The 24,572-nt window shown below is 36.3% G+C and overlaps 1 long non-coding RNA gene across 1 annotated transcript; it reads right to left on the bottom strand.

Moving 5' to 3' along the window:
- Positions 1 to 13,136: 13,136 nt before the first annotated feature.
- Positions 13,137 to 17,027, bottom strand: LOC108456532 (uncharacterized). The gene is made up of 4 exons (XR_001866955.2): positions 16,977 to 17,027; positions 15,740 to 15,834; positions 15,589 to 15,633; positions 13,137 to 13,416 (listed from the first exon to the last, which is right to left on the bottom strand). It is a non-coding gene; the product is annotated as an uncharacterized LOC108456532 (long non-coding RNA).
- Between the last annotated feature and the right edge of the window lie 7,545 nt (positions 17,028 to 24,572).

Here is a 24,572-nt window from a genome sequence, read left to right on the forward strand (position 1 = left end):
TTGAGAAGTAAATTTGTTTGATTTAGCTCAAGATCTTAAAGGAGGCGTCCAACAAGGGAAATCGAAGGTCATCGAGTAGCCGACTTGGAACTATTTTACCTAACACAAGGTAAGTCATTAAGCATATATTTGGTGTTGATTTAAATGATCATAATATATATGCAATTGTGTTTAATGAATTGATGTGTAAATGAAAATGTATGTGTATGGAATGATGCCATTGTTGAATGTATAAAGGCAGCAAAATGCATAAGGTATTGGTCACGGCACTAAGTGTGCGGGTATAAATGGACACGGTGACAAGATTGGCACTAAGTGTGCGGGTTTAAAATTGTACAGCACTAAGTGTGCGAGTTTGATTCTATAGCACTAAGTGTGCGAGCTGAAAATATATAGCACTAAGTGTGCGGATTCACTATATGCTCTTGTATTACAATTGGCACTGAGTGTGCGACATTATCGAGTTAATCCGGACAGCGAATCGGGTAAGTACCTCGAGCTCATGACGAATAGAGAATACGTTCATGCTTGGGGTTGAATTTGGTAAGCCTTAAATCTATGTGATGATTGAAATTGTATGGTTGTGCTGGAAAATGAGTTAATGTGTAAAAATGTTTCGATTATCTTGTTGTGTAGAATATGAAATGTGGATGTATGACTTGATGCGAGATTGGACCGAAAGGTCCGAGGTATTATGGTATAGACTCGATATGGACGAGTACCTAGCCTCATTTGTTGTACATGTAGTAGTAACTTTATCGGTGGATTAATGAATGCTTATGACTTACTGAGTTGTAAACTCACTCGGTGTTTTTCTTGTCACCCATTTTAGGTCTCTCGGACTCGTATTGTTTGCGTGATCGGGGCCGTCGTTGGAGTCATCACACCGGCTGAAATCTTGTGGTATTGTTTTTGTTGTTGAAGAACATTTGGCATGTATAGGCTATTTTGTTTTGTCGAATTGTGGGTTGTAAACTTTAAGCCATGTGAAAATGGCCTATGTGGTCATCGAGTGGGATGCTAGAACCTATAGCCACGAGTCTTAGAAACTCTAATTTCGATATGGTGCCCATAATTTGTGTCATGTATGATGGATGATTAAGGCCAAGGAAAGATTCATGAAATTGGCATAGTCTACTGCAGTAACTGTTGCGGACAGCAGCAGTGAGATGAGATTGAAAAATCACTAAAAATAGTAGAAGTAGAATTAAATAGTGAGTAAATTATGAAATTTCACCTTGATGAATCTATTTTTATATGGATGGAACGAAACGACCATATGAGCAGTATATTGAGAGATATTAAAGTTCTCGTGAGACAGGGCCAGAACGGTTTCTGGGACCCCTGTCGCGACTTTGAAAATTTTCCATAAATTATCCAGAAAGAATTAGGAGTCATGCCTTATATGTACAGATTCCATTTTGAGTCTAGTTTCATTAGAAACAAACGGCACCAGTATTAAAGCCCTGTACAGAGAGATATCCAAGTTGTAACGCACGAAGGTCAGAGCAGTCGATCCCTGTAATATGGGTGAATTTAACTAATAAACTGTACCAATTGGCCCAACCAAAAATTCTGAAAATAAATCCATGGATGGGTATGTGAGTCTAAATTCAGGAAAATTTACGAAACCAGTTTCGAGTTTTGAAACTCGAGATATGATTTTAAGGCGACGGTGATGCAGTTTTCCAGCCTGACTGGTAATGTCAAATTAGTTGGTATCTTGAGAGGATTTGGCGTTAACCTCTCGTGTCCGACACGGCGTCGGCTGACGAGTTAGGGTGTTACAAATTTATTGGTATCAGAGCTATGGTTTAGTCGGTTCTAGGACTACCATAGGCGTGTGAGTCTAGCTATACATGCCAAATTGATAGTGCTTAATAATGTGATGACTTTTGACGGTTGAAATTTTTGTTTTGATTAGCGATGGAACCCGGGTAGAGAGACCCTTGGCGGATGGCGTTGAAAGTGTAGCGGCTGCTCTGCGCAAGGGACACCGCTGTTGAGCCTCGGTCATCCGCATGAATAATCAAAATGAAGGGAAACAAGCCTTCTTCACTATGATGAATGAGTGGGTCGCGTAATATGCCCGAACCAACCCGGCTGTCCAACCATTCCGAATTTAAATACTCCACCCAAGAGCCATAATGCCTCCAGTTATTGATCCGTGAGGTGAGTAAACCACCGTGGACTTGATTAGGAAGCGGGCCGAGGAGTTCAAGGCCATAGTTCTTGATGATCTTGAAAAGGCCGAGTTACGCTCGATAACACCATTAGAGTGTTAGATGAACTGTCATGCACACCGATGAATGTCTTAAGTGTGCTATATCCTTGTTCTGAGACTCGACTTACTATTGGTGGAGGACTTTAATTTCCGTAGTCCCAAATGAGCGAGTTACAGGATTTCTTTCAATTCAATTTGAAAGAAATACATTAGTCAACAGTTCATCGATCATAAGCGTAAGGAATTCTTAGAACTCAAGCAAGGCGGATGGCCAGTATCGAATCTGAACATGAGTTCGTAAGACTTAGTCGGTATGCTCGGGAGTGTGTGGCTGATGAGGTTGCGATGTGCAAAAGATTTGAAGAAGGATTGAATGAAGAGTTAAAGTTACTAGTGGGAATTTTGGAGATAAAGGAGTTCGTGACACTAGTCGAGCGAGCACGCAAGGTGGAAGAACTTGGGAAGGAGAAGAAGAAGGCTGAATGTGAAGCAAGAGATTACCGTAAAAGATCGACGAGTAAAGCTCCGTTCTCGGTGTAAAGAGGTTCGGGAGGACACCGATGAAGTCGAGGACGACGCGGGAATTTCCATTAGAGCCCGACCATTGGCGGACTCGAGCTACTTGATAGCTAGTGTGGGCAATAGTCGTCAAGAGAGACTGAATGCCCCCAATGTGGAAGGCGACACCTAGGTGAATGTTGGGGTAAGTGCATTAATAGGGCTGTTATGGATGCGGTTGAAGGACCACTTCATTAGAGATTGCACGGAGCTAGATGAGAGGAATAAGGCGCAAGGTGCAAGACCTAGTGGAGCGACGGTGGAGGTAGGCCCAGAGAATCTCTGGAGGTAGGGGTGGTAATCGAGAGGAGCCTCTAATCTGGCCGTCCGATCCGAGACCCGATGCTCTGCTAGAGCATATGCCATCCGCGCGAGAGGAGGCATCCTCCCTGACGTTATCCTTTGGTACTTTTACTCTCTTTGATACTATTGTGATTGCATTGATTGACCCCGCTCTACTCACTCATATGTATGTGAAACCTTAGCATCCGGTAAGACTCTACTGTTGAGTCTCTTGAGTTCGTAATTCAGTGTCAAACCCTTTGGGTCAATCGTGCTTGTTGATAAAGTGTGCAAGAGATGCCCCTAATAATTCGAGAATCTGTTTTCCTACCGATCGATGCTTCTACCATTTCATGAATTCGATGTTATTCTTGGTATGGATTGGTGACCGTGCATGATGCGGTGGTGGATGCAAAAGGAAAACCATTGATTTGAGGAGTGCAAATAATGAGGTAGTCCGAGTCGAGTCTCTTGATTTAAAAGGAGTGCCAGCGATAATATCTTCTATGACGCTCGAAGATATGTGAAAAGGGTGTGAAACATACCTTGCGTATGTGTTTGGAAGTAAAGAGCGGAAAGGAAACTCGAATCGGTACCAGTGGTTTGTGAGTATTCGGATGTTTTTCCGAGGAGTTCTGGGATTGCCACCGGTTCGAGAAGTGGAATTGGCATCGAAGTTGTACGGGTACTACGCCGATTTCAATAGCCCGTGTCGTATGGCATTAACGGAATTAAAGGAATTGAAGGTTCAATTGCAAGAATTGACGGATAGAGGTTTTTCGACCGAGTTTTTCTCCATGGGGCACACTGTATTGTTTGTGAAGAAGAAGGGCGGAACCATGAGGTTGTGCATCGACTATCGTCAACTCAATAAAGTGACGATAAAGAATAAATATCCATTGCCACGAATTGACGATTTGTTTGATCAATTAAAGGGAGCCTCGGTGTTTTCAAAGATAGATTTGAGGTCGGGTACTATCGGTTGAGGTCCGAGAATCGGACATACCAAAACCGCTTTTAGAGCGAGTACGGTCACTACTGAATTCTTGGTGATGCCGTTTGGGCTCACTAATGCCCTGCGGTGTTTATGGATTTAATGAATAGAATTTTCAGGCCATACTTGGATCGGTTCGTAGTTGTATTTATCGATGACATTTTGGTCTATTCGAAGATGAAACCGAACATCTTTGAACACGAGGCTAGTGTTGCAAATCTTACGAGATAAGCGAGTTATACGCAAAGTTCAATAAATGTGAATTTTGGTTGAAAGAGGTTAGCTTTTTGGGGCACGTGGTGTCGCATCGGTGTCGGTGGACTGAACAAAATTTGACCATAGTCAATTGGAAACCTCAAGGAATGTTACCGAAGTTAGGAGCTTTTGGGGCTTGCGGTTACTACCGACGGTTTGTGAAAGGATTCTCGATGATAGCCACACCCATGACAAAGCGCTTGGAAAGATGTCAAATTTGAATGGACGGAAAAGTGTCGAAAAGTTTCGACCAATTGAAAACCCATTTGACGAAAAGCTCCGGTTCTAGTACAACCCGAATCGGCAAAGAGTTTGTCATCTATAGTGATGCCTCCCTACTTGGGTTAGGTTGCGTATTGATGCAAGATGGTCGAGTTGTGGCCTATCGTCGAGACAATTAAAGCCACATGAGAAAAATTATCCAACCCATGACCTCGAATTGGTCGCCATCGTATTCGCCTTAAAGATATGGCGACATTACTTATTTGGTGAGAAGTGCCAAGTGTATTCGGATCACAAAAGTCTCAAATATTTGATGACTCAAAGAGACTTAAATCTCGACAAAGGCGATGGCTCGAGTTGTTAAAAGATTATGAACTCGTTATTGATTATCACCCGGAAAGGCCAATGTGGTTGCGGATGCCTTAAGTCGAAATCACTATTTGCTTTTCTGACGATGAATGTACACTTGTCTATTCTACCCGACAATGTGTTAGTAGCGAATTAAAGGCCAAACCATTGTTGGCTCATCAAATTCGGAAGCTCGAGAAAGTTGATGAGGAGTTGCTTGCAAAGCGAAATTTGAGTGTGTTACGAACAAGGAATCAAAGTTTCAAATTGATGATGACGATTGTTTGAGGTTCGAAGTCGTCGTGTGTTCCAAAGAATTGAACTTATTTCGATAATTCTAAATGAAGCCCATTGTAGTCGAATGTCAATCCACGGGTAGTACTAAAATGTACAATGACACAAGCGGCAATTTTGGTGGCCGGTATGAAACGAGACATTTGAATCTGTTTCAAGGTGTCGATATGTCAACAAGTGAAAGCGGAACATCAAGTGCCATCGGGATTACTTGACCGATCATGATACCCGAATGGAAATGGGATCGAGTCACAATGGACTTTGTATCCGGACCGCCATTGTCGGTGAGTAAGAAGGATGCGATTTGGGTCGTTGTCGATAGACTAACTAAGTCGGCTCACTTTATCCCCGTGACGCACGGATTTTCAATGGACAAACTAGCCGAATTGTACGTTTCCCAGTTGTGAGATTACACGGGTGCCTATTTCTATCGTGTCGGATAGAGACCCAAGATTTACGTCGCGATTTTGGATGAAATTGCAAGATGCTTTGGGTACCAAGCTGCATTTTAGCACCGCTTTTCATCCCCAAACCGATGGTCAATCCGAGCGGATAATTCAAATACTCGAGGATATGTTGAGATGTTGCATCCTTGAGTTTAGTGGTTCATGGGAGCGGTATTTACCTTTGATTGAATTCGCCTACAACAATAGCTTTCAATCAAGTATTAAGATGGCGCCTTACGAGGCTTTATACGATCGTAAATGCCGTACCCATTATTCTGGTGAACTTAGTGCGAGTAAATTCTTGAGGTTGATTTGGTTAAGGATGCCGAGCAAAAGTTCGAGTAATTCGTGAAAGTTTGAAAGTCGCCGGATCGCCAAAAGTCGTATGCGGATTTGAAAAGAAAAGATGTTGAATATCGGGTTGGAGACAAGGTCTTTCTCAAAGTTTCACCACGGAAGAAGGTGCTTAGATTTGGCCGTAAGGGCAAATTGAGTCCGAGTTCATCGGTCCATCTGAAGTATCTGAACGAGTTGGGCGATGGCGTATCGATTAATTTTACCCCGAGCTCGAAAAGATTCTAGCGTTTTCCATGTTTCGATGCTTGACGATATAGGTCGACCGACACACGTAATTACTCCATCGAGGTCGAGGTTCACCTAATTTGAGCTATGAAGAAGAGCGGTTCGCATTCGATGCGTGAAATAAAAGAGCTACTGAAACAAGAAAATTCCATTAGTGAAGGTGTTGTGGCATAAACACGGGATGGAAGAAGCCACTTGGGAACTTGAGGACTCTATGAAAGAGCGATACCGAGCCTATTTACGGTAAGATTTTCGGGACGAAAATTTCTTAAGTGGGGAGAGTTGTGACATCCCTAATTTAACCCTAGTCGGGAAGTGGTTTGGGACCGCTAAACCGAGTCACCGACATGTTCAAACGTAATATTTATTGTCTAGAATATGTGAAAATACATGTGTGAATTTTGAATTCTTTGATTTAGTTAATTTGATTGTGAATTGAAAGAAAAAGGACTCATGTGAAGGATTTAAATATATGTGGCTATTTTAAGAGGTTAATAAAGAATGAAGTAAAATAAATGGAGTTGCATGTCAAATACTCCATTTATTTTGGATAAGTGGTTGACCATGACAAGTTATGGGCAAGGGAAACATGTTTCAAACATGTCTAGCTAATGGATTATGTAAGGAGGAATAAAAAAAGAAGCATGGGAAATAAACTAATGAAAAATTAAAGGAAGAAAACAAAGAAAAAAATGTGTCCATCATTCTCATGCATGACCGAAAAAAAAAAAAGGGGAGAAGGAAAAGGCTTCATACTTTGGTTCTTCTTAGCAGTGTAGAAGAGGAAAAGAGGAAGAAATTCAGCCACCTTGAGCTGGAAATTAAGGTAAGAATTCAAGTTAGCTCTTTAAATCTTAGCATGGTTTTAAGCTAGATTCTAAGCCCTTATTTAACCATGCGAAATCTTTGAAAAATTATGGTGATATGAGCGTTCGGCCATGGTAGATGTTAAAGAAGATGGTGGAAATGTTGTACACATTTGATTAGTAAGTTAGATGGATGAAATTTGAACTAGTTATCAAGTTCTTTAGGTAACCCATGTTGAAATCTTGGTTTTTGAATAAGTGAGTTTTTCGGCTAGGGTAACTAACAAGGGTGATGATTGTTGTTTCATGCTAAATCTAGATGAACAATAGTTTAAGAGGAGCATTCGGCCATGATATGAGATTGTGATGTTAGTGCGAATATGAAGATGATGAACTTGAATAAGAAATATTCGGCTAGCATGATAAGTATGGATTATCAAGTAGTTGAGATAATTGATGAGTGAAGTGGCTAATGGGGACTCTTAATGAAATTATGCTAAGGCCGAATGTATCAAATGCTAAATGTGCTTATATGTGTGTGTGTGTGTCATTAGTAGCTAATGGCATTGGCATTGTTTAACTAAAATTAGAAATGAATGCTTGAAAGTTAAATATGGTCGCCCTAGTGACCAAATCGTTAAAAGCTAATATATGGACAAATGATCTGAATAAATTGACCTTTGAAATGTATATGGTTGCCGTGTGTATGTGTCTCGATTGAGAAGTAAATTTGTTTGATTTAGCTCAAGATCTTAAAGGAGAGGCGTCCAACAAGGGAAATCGAAGGTCATCGAGTAGCCGACTTGGAACTATTTTACCTAACACAAGGTAAGTCATTAAGCATATATTTGGTGTTGATTTAAATGATCATAATATATATGCAATTGTGTTTAATGAATTGATGTGTAAATGAAAATGTATGTGTATGGAATGATGCCATTGTTGAATGTATAAAGGCAGCAAAATGCATAAGGTATTGGTCACGGCACTAAGTGTGCGGGTATAAATGGACACGGTGACAAGATTGGCACTAAGTGTGCGGGTTTAAAATTGTACAGCACTAAGTGTGCGAGTTTGATTCTATAGCACTAAGTGTGCGAGCTGAAAATATATAGCACTAAGTGTGCGGATTCACTATATGCTCTTGTATTACAATTGGCACTGAGTGTGCGACATTATCGAGTTAATCCCGGACAGCGAATCGGGTAAGTACCTCGAGCTCATGACGAATAGAGAATACGTTCATGCTTGGGGTTGAATTTGGTAAGCCTTAAATCTATGTGATGATTGAAATTGTATGGTTGTGCTGGAAAATGAGTTAATGTGTAAAAATGTTTGATTATCTTGTTGTGTAGAATATGAAATGTGGATGTATGACTTGGTACGAGATTGGACCGAAAGGTCCGAGGTATTATGGTATAGACTCGATATGGACGAGTACCTAGCCTCATTTGTTGTACATGTAGTAGTAACTTTATCGGTGGATTAATGAATGCTTATGACTTCTGAGTTGTAAACTCACTCGGTGTTTTCTTGTCACCCATTTTAGGTCTCTCGGACTCGTATTGTTTGCGTGATCGGGGCCGTCGTTGGAGTCATCACACCGGCTGAAATCTTGTGGTATTGTTTTTGTTGTTGAAGAACATTTGGCATGTATAGGCTATTTTGTTTTGTCGAATTGTGGGTTGTAAACTTTAAGCCATGTGAAAATGGCCTATGTGGTCATCGAGTGGGATGCTAGAACCTATAGCCACGAGTCTTAGAAACTCTAATTTCGATATGGTGCCCATAATTTGTGTCATGTATGATGGATGATTAAGGCCAAGGAAAGATTCATGAAATTGGCATAGTCTACTGCAGTAACTGTTGCGGACAGCAGCAGTGAGATGAGATTGAAAAATCACTAAAAATAGTAGAAGTAGAATTAAATAGTGAGTAAATTATGAAATTGCACCTTGATGAATCTATTTTATATGGACGAAACGAAACGACCATATGAGCAGTATATTGAGAGATATTAAAGTTCTCGTGAGACAGGGCCAGAACGGTTTCTGGGACCCCTGTCGCGACTTTGAAAATTTTCCATAAATTATCCAGAAAGAATTAGGAGTCATGCCTTATATGTACAGATTCCATTTTGAGTCTAGTTTCATTAGAAACAAACGGCACCAGTATTAAAGCCCTGTACAGAGAGATATCCAAGTTGTAACGCACGAAGGTCAGAGCAGTCGATCCCTGTAATATGGGTGACTTTAACTAATAAACTGTACCAATTGGCCCAACCAAAAATTCTAAAAATAAATCCATGGATGGGTATATGAGTCTAAATTCAGGGAAAATTTACGAAACCAGTTTCCGAGTTTTGAAACTCGAGATATGATTTTTAAGGCAACGGTGACGCAGTTTTCCAGCCTGACTGGTAATGTCAAATTAGTTGGTATCTTGAGAGGATTTGGCCGTTAACCTCTCGTGTCCGACACCGGCGTCGGTCACGAGTTAGGGGTGTTACAAGTCGTGTCATCGATGTCACAATTATCAAGAATCATTTCACAAATCTTCGGTAATAGCCCGCTAAACCTAGAAAACTACGAACTTCAGACACATTTCTCGGAGGTTTCCAATCAATAATAGCAGAGAATTTACTTGAGTCAACTCTGATATCGTCAGCTGAAACAATATGCCCCAGAAATCCAACCTCACAAAGCTAAAACTCATATTTGCTGAAATTTGTAAATAATTGCTTATCACGTAGATTTTGTAACACAACTCTCAAATGCTCGGTATGTTCAGATTCATCTCGCGAATAGATTAGAATATCGTCAATAAATACAACAACAAATCTGTCTAAATACGTTCTGAATATCCGGTTCATTAAGTCCATAAAAACTGTAGGAGCATTAGTTAATCTAGAAGGCATAACCAAGAATTCATAATGTCCATACCTTGTTTTGAACGCGTTTTTCAGCACATCCGACTCTTTAACTCGCAATTGATAATAATCTGATCTCAAATCAATCTTTGAAAATAATGTAGCCCCTTTCAACTGATCAAATAAATCATCAATCTACAATAGAGGATATTTATTCTTTATAGTCACTTTATTCAGCTGTCTGTAGTCGATGCACATTCTTATCGTGCCATCTTTCTTTTTTACAAACAATATCGGTGCACCTCAGGAAGAATAACTCGGTCGTGCAAAACCTCTATCTGTCAATTTTTGCAACTGAGTTTCAACTCTTTTAATTCTGTTGGAGCCATTCTGTACGGAGCTATCGATATCGGTGTTGTTCTTGGTACTAATTCAATACCAAATTCAACCTCTCTGATCGGTGGTAAACCTGATAATTCTTCTGGAAATACATCCAAAAACTCACAAAAAACAAGTACATATTCAATCTTTGATTCAGACACCTTAGTATCTAGTATGTATGCTAGATATGCATCATAGCCCTTTTTCATATATTTCTCAGCTAACATAGACAATATCATAATAGGTAATTCACTCGAATCATCAGACTTAATCCGAAGAATCTCACCATTTTGTAATTTTAATTCGATAGTCTTTCATCTACAATTCACAACTACATCATGCATAGTCAGCCAATCCATACGCAGAATCGCATCAAACTCATCGAATGGTAGAAGCATCAAGTCAGCCCAAAAACAGAAACCCCGAGTCATCAAAGGACAATTCTTACAAATTTTATCAACTAAAATAGACTTGCCTAAGGGGTTCGATACTTTAATTACAAACTCTGTAGACTCAGGATGTAAACTCTTTTTAAATACTAGATTCATATAGATATATGAATGGGTTCATCCAAGATCTATCAACGCAACTATATTAGTATCAAAAAGAGAAAAAGTACAGATAATAACTTCTGTCAATGATGCCTCCTTCCGTGCACGAATAACATAAGTTCGAGCAGGTGCTCATGCCTCTGATCTCACAGTAGAATCTCTCGTAGCACCTCGGTTACCACTCATATTTTTAGTGTTTTGAGGTGGTCTCCCTCTAATAGTCGTATTACTTACTTTCGCCGGTTGATCTCTTTCAGCTACAAACTTTTCTGGACAATCTCGAAGATAATGATCAAGAGATCCACATTTGAAGCAAGCTCCACTCACTAATCTACATTCACCGTAATGTCGCTTATTACAGTGTTCAGGTCCAGCATTTCTAATACTTCCCACACTGGCAACGGATGTCGCTTGAGGTTTAGAGCTGAAATGTCTCATATCTCTTTCTCTAATCGAAATTCCTGTAGAAGTCGTAGAACGAGGATGATATTCTCTAGATTTATTTGATGCTGATTGATGTGATTTTCCCTTAAATCTCTTTCTAAAATCTCTAGCCTCAGAATCAGCTTTACTTTTCTTTTTGCAAAGCTCTTCGGCTTTACAAGCTCTGTCAAATAGAACTGCAAACTCTTTCAACTCAAGAATTCCAACTAAAAGTGTAATTTCTTTATTCAATCCATCCTCGAACCTTTTTCATATTATAGCTTCAGAAGAAACACATTCACGAGCATATTTGCTAAGTCGTACAAACTCTCTTTCATATTAAGTTATTGACATACGACCCTATTTCAATTCAAGAAATTATTTTCTCTTCTGATCAATGAACCTTTGGTTGATGTATTTCTTTTTGAATTCAACTTGAAAGAACTCCCAAGTAACTCTTTCACGTGGAACTACAGATATCAAGGTATTCCACCACTGATACGCGATGTCTCTCAACAGTGATACAACACATTTCAAACATTCTTCAGGTGTGCATGACAGTTCATCAAATACCCGAATCGTGTTATCAAGCCAAAACTCAGCTCTCTCAGGGTCATCGTTAACAGTGGCTCTAAACTCCTCAGTCCTGTGTTTCCGTATCTTATCAATAGGTGGTTTATTCAATCGTAAAGGATCTATACCTTGAGGAACTATAAGGATCGATTGGAGAATAGGTTGGGGTCAAGATTGTTGAACAGTAGGGTTTGTACGAATGTACTGTGTGAACCACTTGTTCATTATTTGAAAGAAGGCTTTTTTAGCTTTACCTCCGTGACTTATCGTCACGGGTCTAGATTCTGAAGGCGCTGTCCCCTATGCCAGAGCTGACGCATTACTCTCTACATCATCCACTACAGCTCGTTCGGGATCTATTACTATATAAAAACACATTTGAAAACGTCAAGAGTCATCACACTATCACAGTTTTAGATATGGCATGTATACCTAGACTCACATACGCTATGTTAGTATTAGAATCGACTAAACCGTAGCTCTGATACCAATAAATGTAAAACTCCTAACCCGTATCCGTCATCAGAGTAGGGTTACAAAGTATTACCGATCAATACACATCATTTAACATACATAACTCATACATTTACATTTATATACAATTACCATTCAATACAATCATATTACCCCTTATAAAGGCTTACGAGGCCTTAAACATGATTTAAAAATGATTTGGGACTAAATTAATAACATATGAAAATTTTGGAAACTTAGAAAAATTTTAACATTTCAAGGGTCACACGCCCTTGTGAGCAGGTCGTGTGCCTCACACGACTCTAGACACGTCCGTGTCCTAGGCCGTGTGAAAACAGGGCATACATACTGACTTAGGTTACACGGCCGACCACACGCCCGTGTGTCTAGCCCATGTGCCCTTCAAATTGGCCACATATGCCCGTGTGCCACGCCGTGTGCTAGGCCGTGCCAAACCTATAGGGTATATTGACTTATGTAACACGACCAAGTCGTACGCCCGTGTGCTAAATAGGGGACATATTGTCTTGTACCACACGGCCAGCCACACGCCCGTGTGTGAGACCATGTGGAGCATATTGACTTCAATTCAATTTCAATACCAGAGGATACACGGCTGAGACACACGCCCGTGTCTCTACCTGTGTGGACAAAAAATTGGCTATTTGCAAAGCCATTATGCCACCCTATTTTCACATGTAAACACAAGCATAAATGGTAACATTTTTACAACACAATAGACAGCCATTTCATAACATTTCATACACATATAATGCCAATTCCACATAATATTTAATTGCTTAACTAATATCATGCATTTTGCATTCATGTGACTGATACAAATCAAGACATCATTTGCATAATTCCATTTCATATACTACTTGCCAAAACATACCATATTTGAGTACTTATATGCAACCAAAATATTATACCAGGTTAAGCCAAATCACATGGCTTTAACTTATACTAAAAAATGTACAAAAATTATATCTCAAGTAACCTTAGCTATCATCTTTGTAACTAGCTTGTACATGCCATATTTACAAATATACACAAGTTCAAAAGTACCAATCAGCAATTAGATAGTGGGATGTGGAACTCTGACTTGTTCGAAACGAGCGAGCTAACAAACCTCTATAAAACATAGAAAAAGAAACAGAGTAAGCTTTATAGCTTAGTGAGCCCGTATAATTCAGAATTAAACTTACCATTTATACCAAATCAAGATAAATAAATAAGGTAAACTCATTACAATTTCCAAATACCTAACACAAGCATTCATCAATAGGTTAGTCATATAAATACATGAAATCATCCATTATCTCAATTCAATACTCAATATATGTGTCATATGAAATTCATATATCATGGGCATCATATTCAACATTTCACTCTCAATCATATGGCTATGAGACACTTTTAGCTAATAGAATACAAGTTTTACGCTTTATGCGATTTAATCTTTTTTACCGAATTAAGTAGTCAAACAGTAAAATTTCTTTACGAAACTTTCACTCAATAATTCTATCATGCTGTAAACTTTAATAAAATAATCAAATAAATATTTTTACCTTGAATTTGTGGTCCCAAAACCACTATTCTGATTTGACTCAAAAACGGGATGTTACAAATCCATCTAATTCTTATCCATTTCGTAGTTCTTGAAGTCTAAAGTTGACAATAAATTACGATTACTTAAGTGTTCTAAATAGATTTAATTCATGTTTATAATATGATTACTTAATTAACCTAAATAGATATAAGTCAAATTGCAATTAATTTTTATATTATGCTCAAATTTATATCTCAATGTTTATAATATGATTAATTAATCTTAATTTTTATTCCGTAAATTTAAGGCTATAAATAAATAGTTTATGAGTTGGATCCTTGTTTATTTATATTCATTTGTTAAGTTGAATAAATTAAAATTAATAAAAATTAAAATTTGTTTATTAAATTAACCAAATATAAATGAAACATATCTAAACTAATTATATTCATGCTAGTAATATCACAATAAGATATGTAAGATATTATGCCTTAATTCAAATCACTAACATGGATTTATCTCAAAAAATGTTGTATTAAATTAAAACATGTAAGTAATACGAGGTACTTACAAATTCAGTTAAGGAAAGCTTAAAATGGAGTTGTTCGATTAGGCAATTCAAATGAGCCTATCCAATACTTCTTTTGTAGGGATCCAAAAAACATAATAAATAAATGATAAGATAAATTATTGTATTTATCTACGTGTATTTCATGTTATTTTTAAATTTTTAATTATTTATTCACGTGATATATATAAGACAAATATTGTCATATTAACATGAAGTATACATGGAGCTTAAAATAATTTAACTCTATTTTTAAAAAAATTAATAGCTAAATTTAGTTTTTAAAAATAAAGGTCAAATTGATAAGAGAATATAAATATTAATAACTAAATATGTTATTATATTAAAAGTTGAGATGATTATTTTGAGAAACACTTTGACTACAATGCCATTGTAATGTGATTATGTAATAGTTAATTTGTATTCCTTGATTTTTTATTCATTGTTAAATAGAATCAAATATATCTTTATCTAAATAAATAAAAATATGTATTAAAAGGTTCATACTTTAGGGATTTAAATTTTATACTTAAAAATATAAATGGTCATACTTATTATATTAACACTTTGTTCCATGGTTAATACTAATTAAAACCTAACCATCTCTATTTTAGAAGCAAAATATTATAAATTTAATAAATATATGATATATATTAAGCAATCTTTTCCAACCAACAAAATATTTAACAAAATTTAAGCAAAATATGATAAAAATACTAATTTTTAAAAAAGTATTTAACCTTTATTTTTCCAATTATGGAAACAAATCTCTAAATTTGTGAAAATAGAAGAATGATTTATGAAAGCACTCTATATGGAAGCATTAATCTCCCAATAAAACGAGATTTATGTACTAATGGAACAATATTGACTTTTAACTTTAGAGAATGCCAATTATTAGCAATCGTTGGCAATTATTATACCCTATAAAGACCATGCCAAACGACCTTCACCAAAGAAAAACAATACTAACACTTGTGTTCATAATTTCCCAATACCAACTCCTCAACACAAAACTATGCCTTGACTAGTTAATAAAATCAACTCAGGCACCCATGAATCTAGTCAACCATGACCCTATTTTAAATTTAACCTCAACACAAAACTATGTATAGGGTTTACAATGAGAATTAATCTATATATGAAAATTTGAATAGTTAAAGATGTTTTGTAGGAGAATGAATACCAAAATGAAACTGAGCTGCTTGTAGTCCTCCTCCAAGAATTTGGTCTGAGAGAAGCACAGCATAATGTTAGGCAAATAAAAGCTTCACTTCACATATGCTACTTAAAGAATATATATTTTTGTGTGTCGAATAAGCAGTTTATTTCCTCACCTTAATGTCTAACGATCTTAATGGTCCATCTGCTCCAACTTTATTTCTTTGGTTTGTTGACCAACTGTTTGTAGCCTTATTTTACTGATCTTTAGCTGTAAACAGAACCCATGGCAATCATATATTGTGTTCTAAAAACAGAAAAACATTAACCATGCATAAATAGGCATAGTAAGAAAGCAAATAAGGACATTGCAACCTCTTTTACATGACAGTTTAGTTTTCACTAAAATAAAATATCATGTTAAAAGCAAATAAGGACATTGAAAATAAGGACAGAAAGCACATGTATCAATACCATTGAAGACTAAAACTAAACTCTTTCTATAATAGTTTACTTTTCAATTCATTCCTCCAATAAACTTTTCAATTCATTGTATAAAACAAACAATAGGTTGTATAAACCAGTATGCTTTTCAATTGATTGTATAAAAAAAACAGAAACTAAACTATTCTATGACAGTTTACTGTAAATTAATCCATATACCAATTCGTTCCTCAATATCTAACAATCATATTTTATCTTGGTGAGATATTTAGAACCCCGACTCTTGCTCCAATCTATTAAATTTAAATATATTAATCAACAAATACACAAAAAAATGCATGAACAGATTAAAAGATTTAAATTATAAAAAGACAGAAGAAAAGAAAAGAAAAAAAACAAAGAGTGCACAGGTAAGAGCAAAATTATGAACAATGTCTTTAAATTTCTCCTCATCAAGGAATTGAAGTATAAGGAACACAAGTTCTCTGCTAAGTACAACCCAATTCAAAAGTACTCACTCTTATAATTGAGATTAAAAACAGTGAGATTCATGAAGTTTAATAAGATTTTTGAGTTCAAATCCAAAGTCAAAACCCTTAGATTAAGACCTCAACAAATTGATTCTTCTTTAAAATTTTTTATTTATTTTGATTTTGATAATATGGATATGAATTAAGCAACTTGGAGCAAACTAGCAGAAAATTAAAAAAAAATACAATTCCAACTCGTAAAATTCAACAACCCAATAACATTATTTGAAAATAAAAAAAAGATATAAAATAATATAGAATGAAATTAAAAATTTACTAGATTAATTGCACAGATCAGGAGGAATTTTTGGAGAAAGTGAAGAGAACGGCATGTCGTTTTACTAGAGAAAGCAAAGCGAAGCGAAGAGAAAAGGGTTAGGATTTGAAAGATGAGAAAATAAATTAAGAAACAAACAAAATGAAAAACATAAAAACTTACATGGCGATGTAGCAGAGGACTGTCGACGGTGATGCGGCAGACGATCAGGGAAAATCTAAAGGATTTAGGGAAAATTTTTAAGGGAAAAAAATAAGGGATTTCGGGAAACTGATTTGGGGATAAAACTAAAGGTAGTAAAAACAGTGTCGTTTCGTTAAAAATAAAAGGATATTTTGTAGTATTGCTTTACTTATTGTAGCGTTTTTCATTTAGTGCCACTAATGTATAACATTTACGACATTTTTGGTCCAAACGCCACTAAAAAGCCGTTAAAAGTTTAATTTCCTGTAGTGATTGTATTAGATCTTCTATTGTAAGCAAGTTTCAAAATCATGTTTATATATTTGACAGACTTACATAGGAAAATATACTGAGAGTTACTGATCTGCCATAATTTGTCGTGGCAGATTAGAGTATTTTTGGCACTTAACGAGCTTATTTTTTAGCAGTTTTATGTTTATTTATTATTTTTAGTTTTATCAGCTTAGATTTATTTTATTGCAAAATAAGCATTTTTACGCATTTTCTGGAACTTGTTAGGCCAACTCGGATCTTGGGAACAGCTAAAAGGCTATTTGAGTGCATAGGGTGCCAATTCAAGCCCAATAACACAAAAGATGACGCTAGTGTCGTGACACTAGCATGCAGTATCGCGATACCAAACATTGAAACTGTTAAGGCTGAAATGGGAACGACATCGCGACGTGGGCTTCTTGACGTCACTGTGATGCGAAAAAATTATAGAAAATATGATTAATTCCTTGGACGAAAATTTTGGTTTATTTCCTTATTTAGACCCTAAGCATTCAATACTATACTAAATTAATTAGAATTATAGGGTATTTAGGGTTGTGTGGACACCAAGCAACAATCGATCCTATATAAGTCGTCTCAGAGTCACCTAAGTGGTGGTTAGATTTTGGGTTAGACCTAGACCTAGACCTAGATAGTTTTATTTTATTCAGTTCTTAATATTAGTTTATTTTTTATGTTTGCTTACACGAAACTTTTCTTGTTCCGATGTGAAGACGATTGTGAACGGGGATTGCTCTAGAACCTTTTTTATATTTATTCATTAGCTTTCTCCTATCTCTGATTCTTTTCTTTATATTTTTGTTAATCTGATCAATTAGTGTTTCTATGAATAATTGAATAAATTATTGTGCATTATTTATATCTAGCATGTTTCAGTTATGAATTTGATTTATTGATTAAGTTATTATTTTATCTGAAATTGAGTGTTTATTCAAGAGTACTTAGTATATTAGGAAGTGATGCCGCTAATAGAATATCTAGACAGGTGAGACCGATTGAGTATCCTGTCGAGTATAACTTGTGTCAAGCAGTGAGATCTAGAGGGTATTCTTTCTAAGGGTGATAAAGACTTGATTAAGGCTAATTAATGTCTTCATTAGGGATTTAATCGGTCATAGGCTAAGAGCTCACATTGTTGGCATTAGGAATAGGAAATTCCATTTGGTTAATTTTAGATTAATTATTTTGGATTCACACTACTAACTTGTAACTCGATTAGATTAGTAATTATTTTTAGTAATTAATTTAATAATAAATTTCTCCAATCTACAATCCCTTGGGTACGATCCTCGGAATACTGGAATACTTTTATATTACAATTTGATATGTTCGATTGCAGATACAACACTTAATTTATATATATTTGCACGATTTTAACTCTAAATGTTCACATGTTTGGAGGCGGTTAAGTTATTAATATAATTGCTTTGCAAAATAATATTAGTTGAAAGAAAAACGAGTTAGATAGTGTATTATTTTTTAATTATTTTTTTATTTTTATTTAGTTAAATATTTTTAGGTACCTTGTTGACTATTTAATTTAATCATGGATTGTGACGTTGATATGAAATTGATGATGATATCAGTTGGGACAAGGAATGTGAGATGTTTGCATGGTATAATGACAAAATCTACGATAAAGGAGTATATGACCAATGGGAAATTAAGTAGAACCAAAGATTGTTCATGATAAAGCTGTTCCAACGAAGAAACAAATCAATGAATCCATTAGAAAAGGTTGTGCATGATGTTCCCAAATTTGATTGCAAAGACCATTATATTGCTATCAACCATCCTAAACCAGATTGTAAAAATCAGCAAGAGTTGGAGAGGTATTTGTAATACGATGAGGATGGGTACACTAACGAAGCATCAAGTTGGATGAATGGAGCTTCGACAAACCAATAGAATGATGACAGAGAATATGGCGTTCCCGAATATTCAACTTAGCAAGAATTGGACCTAATCATGGATGATAAGGTATGTCGAGATTTGTATGAGCAACATGGGAACAGTCAAATATCACGATGGTTGAATGAAGCCTCAACTAACCAACGAAGTCATGATTGAAAGTGCGAAGATTACAAAAAATCATACAAATTTCCCTTAAAGTTGGAAGAATATAAGTCTTTTTGCCTTAAGTTGGAAGTTCAAGTTAAAACCAATGAAGTCCAAAGATAATCAGACCAGTTAAAGACATCCAAATATCCAACTGATCTCTTTTGTAATTCACATGAGACAATTTCGTGCGAGAAAACCATAACGACCTACACTGTGGATGTAGTGGAAATAAAAGAACTAATGGAGTAAACACTTAAAATGAAAAAAAAACCACTAACATGACAAATGGAGGCGCAAATTTCGTTAGAAGAGATCGGATACGATGTTCTCAGCTTGGATCATAAGAACCACCTTATCTTCGTCAATCACTCCGTATTAAATGATAATAGTCAACAAGAGCTTAGAACTAGAGCCCACGGGGAGATGTTGAATATAGTGAAAGGCGGTTCCGATCCAATTAACATAGAGATAGACATAGTCGTAATATAGATGTAGAAGTAGACCTAACCATTAGCATTGAGCTAAACTAGATTCTGAATGAAAGTGTATACGAGCCGATACACTTTCTGGCCAAATTGAGAAGGTACTAACCAAAGAAACCGATGAGTTCGTCTCATTCTTGTTTGATAATAAAGATGAATCTCAAGTTAACAGAACCACACATGACATGGAGGTGAAGTGGCTCAAAGTATTAATACCCCGAAAAAATAATTTAAGGTTGGCTTAGATTCAGCATCAAGTGGCTCGTGATGTAGATGTCGCACCGGTCGAAGATAAGGCAACATCAATGGAATCAAAAAATGGTGTTGGTTTAAATCTCTCGATGGAGGAACAAATGATGCACCAAAGTCTTGAAGACCAGCTGTAAGTTCTTTTACGGGGGTGATACGAATCACCCCGATTTCGAAAAAGGACTTTTGTCTAAATTTCTTTTAATTTTATATTCTTAATTTTCATGTAAGTATTTTTTAAGTATTGTGTTTTAAGTTTTAATTCAAGTATTTTTTTTGTGTTTTTAAGTGATGTCGAGTCCGTGAAAAGAAAGAAATATGAACGAATCGAGAAGTCAAAATTTTACTCACGGGGAGGCCGAAACAACTTGTAATGTTGAGACGAAGAGTGTCGCATCGTCTTGACGAAACCACTCCACGTATCAATGTGAATTAATGACGTCACGATAAGCCAATCCAACACGCAAAGAAAAAGACGATGACGCCAGAATGAGGAAGTTCACGTTGTCTCGATGAATAGTCACACATCGTAATGAGGGGTCATCTACATCGCGACGAGCCGTGACGTAATAGACTTGGAACTCATAATGTTATGTAATGTTGGGACAAGGAAGGACTTGATATCATGATGAGGTGACAATTATAAAAGGGCCTCGTCATGATAAACCCTAAGAAAAATCCCCCAAATAGTTTTCTCTACTTTTTCTCCGCCAGTCTTTGGCTCCAAAGATCTAAACCTTATACTTTCTTAGTGTTTCCTTCATTTCTTAGCCATTAATATTTTATTTTCATTATTTTCCTTCCATTGTGCTCAAGATTATGATTAGGGTTAAAACTATCCTCTTTGAGCAAGGCAACAAAATTTCGACAAAGGAAACATGGTGGTTGACAGGAACAACACTAGCAACTGATCATATCATCCACAACAAAGCTTAGTGATACTCAATCTCTCATATAGTACTTTGAATATTCATGTTAGATTGATAGATTAGTGAATCAAGAAATTTTTTTATCAATTATATTAAGTTATTGGTTGTTGAAAATATATTAAAATTGGTTAAATGTCATCTTGAAAGACAACAGTAGATGAGTCAGTGATGTTTTCCATTACAATGGTCAAATTTGTGACATCGAAATTAGACTCATTTTTGTATTAACCTAATCTGAAGATCTGGAATTTAATCAAAGCATAATGTCAAAAGAGCTTCGGACAAGGATTAGGCGCAAAGTGGGGATCCGAAGAAGAATTTTAAGCATGAAATATAGATATCTAATGTCATTTAACCCCATTAGATATGTCATTTTTTACTTCATCGAAGAGGACGAAGGTGGCCTGAGCTCGATTACATCGTATCTGTCAGATTCCATGCCAGATCAATAAGTAAAAAGTCTGACAACACAGTTGTGCAATGGATTCACATCATTACTACAAAGCTCATACCAGGACACATCAGAATCGTCATCAATCGTAAGGCGTGCATCAGTTTTACCTCTCGATTTCAAATTCGAAGGACAGTTGGGCGTAACTGGTTATTGGGCCTATGACACACTCGTACGACATTCTATTAGCGCCTTTGATTTCAACTTCGACACGCTTATGCTCAACACTGATAACACTTACACGGGTATGCCATCAAGTTATTAGGGTGGGCCAAACATAAGTGATTTTGGGATTGACATTAGATTTACAAGAACGAACGATTTACCACTAACAACCACGACCGACGAGGGCACATCCAACCAATAGGAAAAAAAAATTGTCGTTGGTAACGAAGAGGGACAAGAGGACGAAGAGGGGTCAAAAATAGATAATGACCCAATAAAGGAAGCCGGACCGGATGGTGTAGAAACTGTAGTAATTTCATAATCAAATCTCATTCCTATTAAATCACAAGACAATGGATCTAACAGTCAAGCTTCGAACATCACTCGATGGGATGATCCGGTTTTCACAGCGTACGAACCCCTACCCCACATACGTAAGCTCGATCTTGCTACCGAAAGTGGTGTAGAATTCCTAGACCTCCTTCATAGAAGACCAAGGCATATGACTTCATCAACAAGTTTTGGTCGTTTAGAGGTTGGGATGGAGTTTGACTCCAAATATGCTTTTGTAACTACAGTCAAGTGATATAGCATACATCTGGCATCAATTTCACCGTTATATGCTCTTGATTTGAGAAATATGAGGCGAACTGCGTAGTGTAGAACAAGATGTCCATGGAAATCATGGCATTTGTCAGAAAGAAGTCAGTGTTCTAGATGATTTGGAAGTTTATCGTGCCACATACATATGTTGTAGCTAGTATGTATTATGGTTAACAACACCGACTCAAATTCTAACTTTTTTTTCTGGCATTTTATTATATATGGTGACCCAATTGTCACTTGTGAATATAATGTGTGAATTGTGCAAGTATACTCGTCAAACAAGTAATAAAGTGATGAGTGAGATCGTCTCCACAGATATTAGAATGGTATATTTTGGTCGAGTTATTAGAGTTATACTGGATTAATGCTGAAGTAAAATAACAGTGAGAATGTAATGGTAAAATGAGTGAATGATGATGTATAAAATGTGTAATACAAAACAAGTAAACGAAGCAATAATGTCATGACCAAGTAACTACAGAAAAGAAGATTATGTAATTGCAATGTTGATTAGGACAACTGGGATTACTGATACATCTACCTTTTCTAACTATTAATTCCACAGCAAAGTCTTGAACATTCTACTACTCGATATGTTTCTACAATAGTTTGCTTCTCTTAACAAAAAACCTTGGGCTATATTCTCTAAGGTACTATATGTCTATAGGCTTAAGTTCGGCTGCCACTAATCTTTTCTACCCTCTTTCGAATTAGGCAAGGCTCTATGTCTAGAGGTTGCTGTGAATAAATAATTTTTCATTTACTCATATCATCTAATGTCTATCCAAATAACTTAACCTTGTTGACATTAAGTTATCTTAACAACTTACTGCATATTCGTCAATACACAGCCTGTAATAAGCATGAAATACCATTGAATAAAACAATAGAATAATTCCAACTTAAATTGTGAACATTAATAGAAATTAAAGGGTTCAACTAAAAAATCCCAAGCCTCAAAGATTTAGCTCATAGCTGAGTAAATCGAGTTCAAGTTTAATGTAGTAATCAACATAATCTTTTACAATTAAGTTCTAAAGGAAATATAATAAGAATAAAAATAGAAATTCTGAGATGTTGGCTTTCACCTATTCAGCTTTCAATACCAGCAGCACAATGTCTTGCAGTTGCCAAAGATGATGAAGTCGTCTTCTCTTTTTTCAGCTGCCTTCCTTCTTGGTCCTTCCCTCATTTCCTGTCAAAACTGCTCTTCTTTTTCTTCTATTCGGGAAAACTGCCCCTTTTTAGGGTTCCCCTTTTGGCTTTTATAAGTTTGACCTTTTAGGGTAGGTTTATCAGCTCATAATCATTTCTCTCTCTTTTTAGGTAGATTTTTCTAGTACAAGTACAACTGGGACTGAAAACGGTACGCATTAAGTGCTGACTAGGCATCTTCCAAGTATTGCCATAGCATTTATGTTGGTAAACTACCTGAAATTTGTGACGTCAAACCTTCAACCCTCTACTCTTCCTACACTTTGCACTTGCCAATCAACCACCAAACAAGTCCTTGCAATAGGTAATTAAAAGCAACATATAATAGCACTTAAGCACAATCCAAGCTCATTAATGCAATGCTCTAAAAATATTAATGCAATATACTAAAATGCAACTAAAATCACTTAAGTACAGGTAATTAACTAAGTCTGTAGGCATGAAATATAACTCTTTTCAAGAGTTATCACCAATTTATTATTTTTCAGGCATGTCGAACGGTCACCTGAAATTGGATTTGGACATGATATCTGACTTTATATTACCCATAGTCAAAGCGAGTCCTAGGATTCTGGTCCCAATTTTGATTGCACACATTTGTAAAGATTTCGATTACATCGTGTCCATCCACAAAGCATGGTTGGAAAAACAAAAGACATTGGAGAAGATGCATAGCGGGTGAGAGAAATCCTACAATGAATTATGGCAATGGTGTTAGGTACTAGATTGGTACGTATCAGGTTCCGTAACTAAGTTAAAAATGGAGCCTGTGTATTACGACAATCCCTTGGTAATTGGAAAAAGAGTTTTCCACTATTTTTTTTTTAGAATTTCAAGCAATGCGTAACTAAATTTTGGTACTGTAAGCCATTTGTCCAAATTGATGGCACATTCCTGTACGGAAGATACGACTATAACTTGTTATTAGCTATTGCATAGGATGGTAATTGAAGAATCTTGTCAATAACTTTTGCAATAACTCCCGAGGAATCTAAGGATGATTGAGATTTATTCTTAATTAACCTGAGAAGGCATGTTGTGCCGCAACCCGATATATGCATCATTTTCTATAAGGGCATCGAAATACAGGCTGCATTCGATCGATGTTCAAGATTATGGGATC

The sequence above is a fragment of the Gossypium arboreum genome, chromosome 9 (assembly GCF_025698485.1).
Source record: "Gossypium arboreum isolate Shixiya-1 chromosome 9, ASM2569848v2, whole genome shotgun sequence".
In the NCBI taxonomy this organism is placed as follows: Eukaryota; Viridiplantae; Streptophyta; class Magnoliopsida; order Malvales; family Malvaceae; genus Gossypium; species Gossypium arboreum.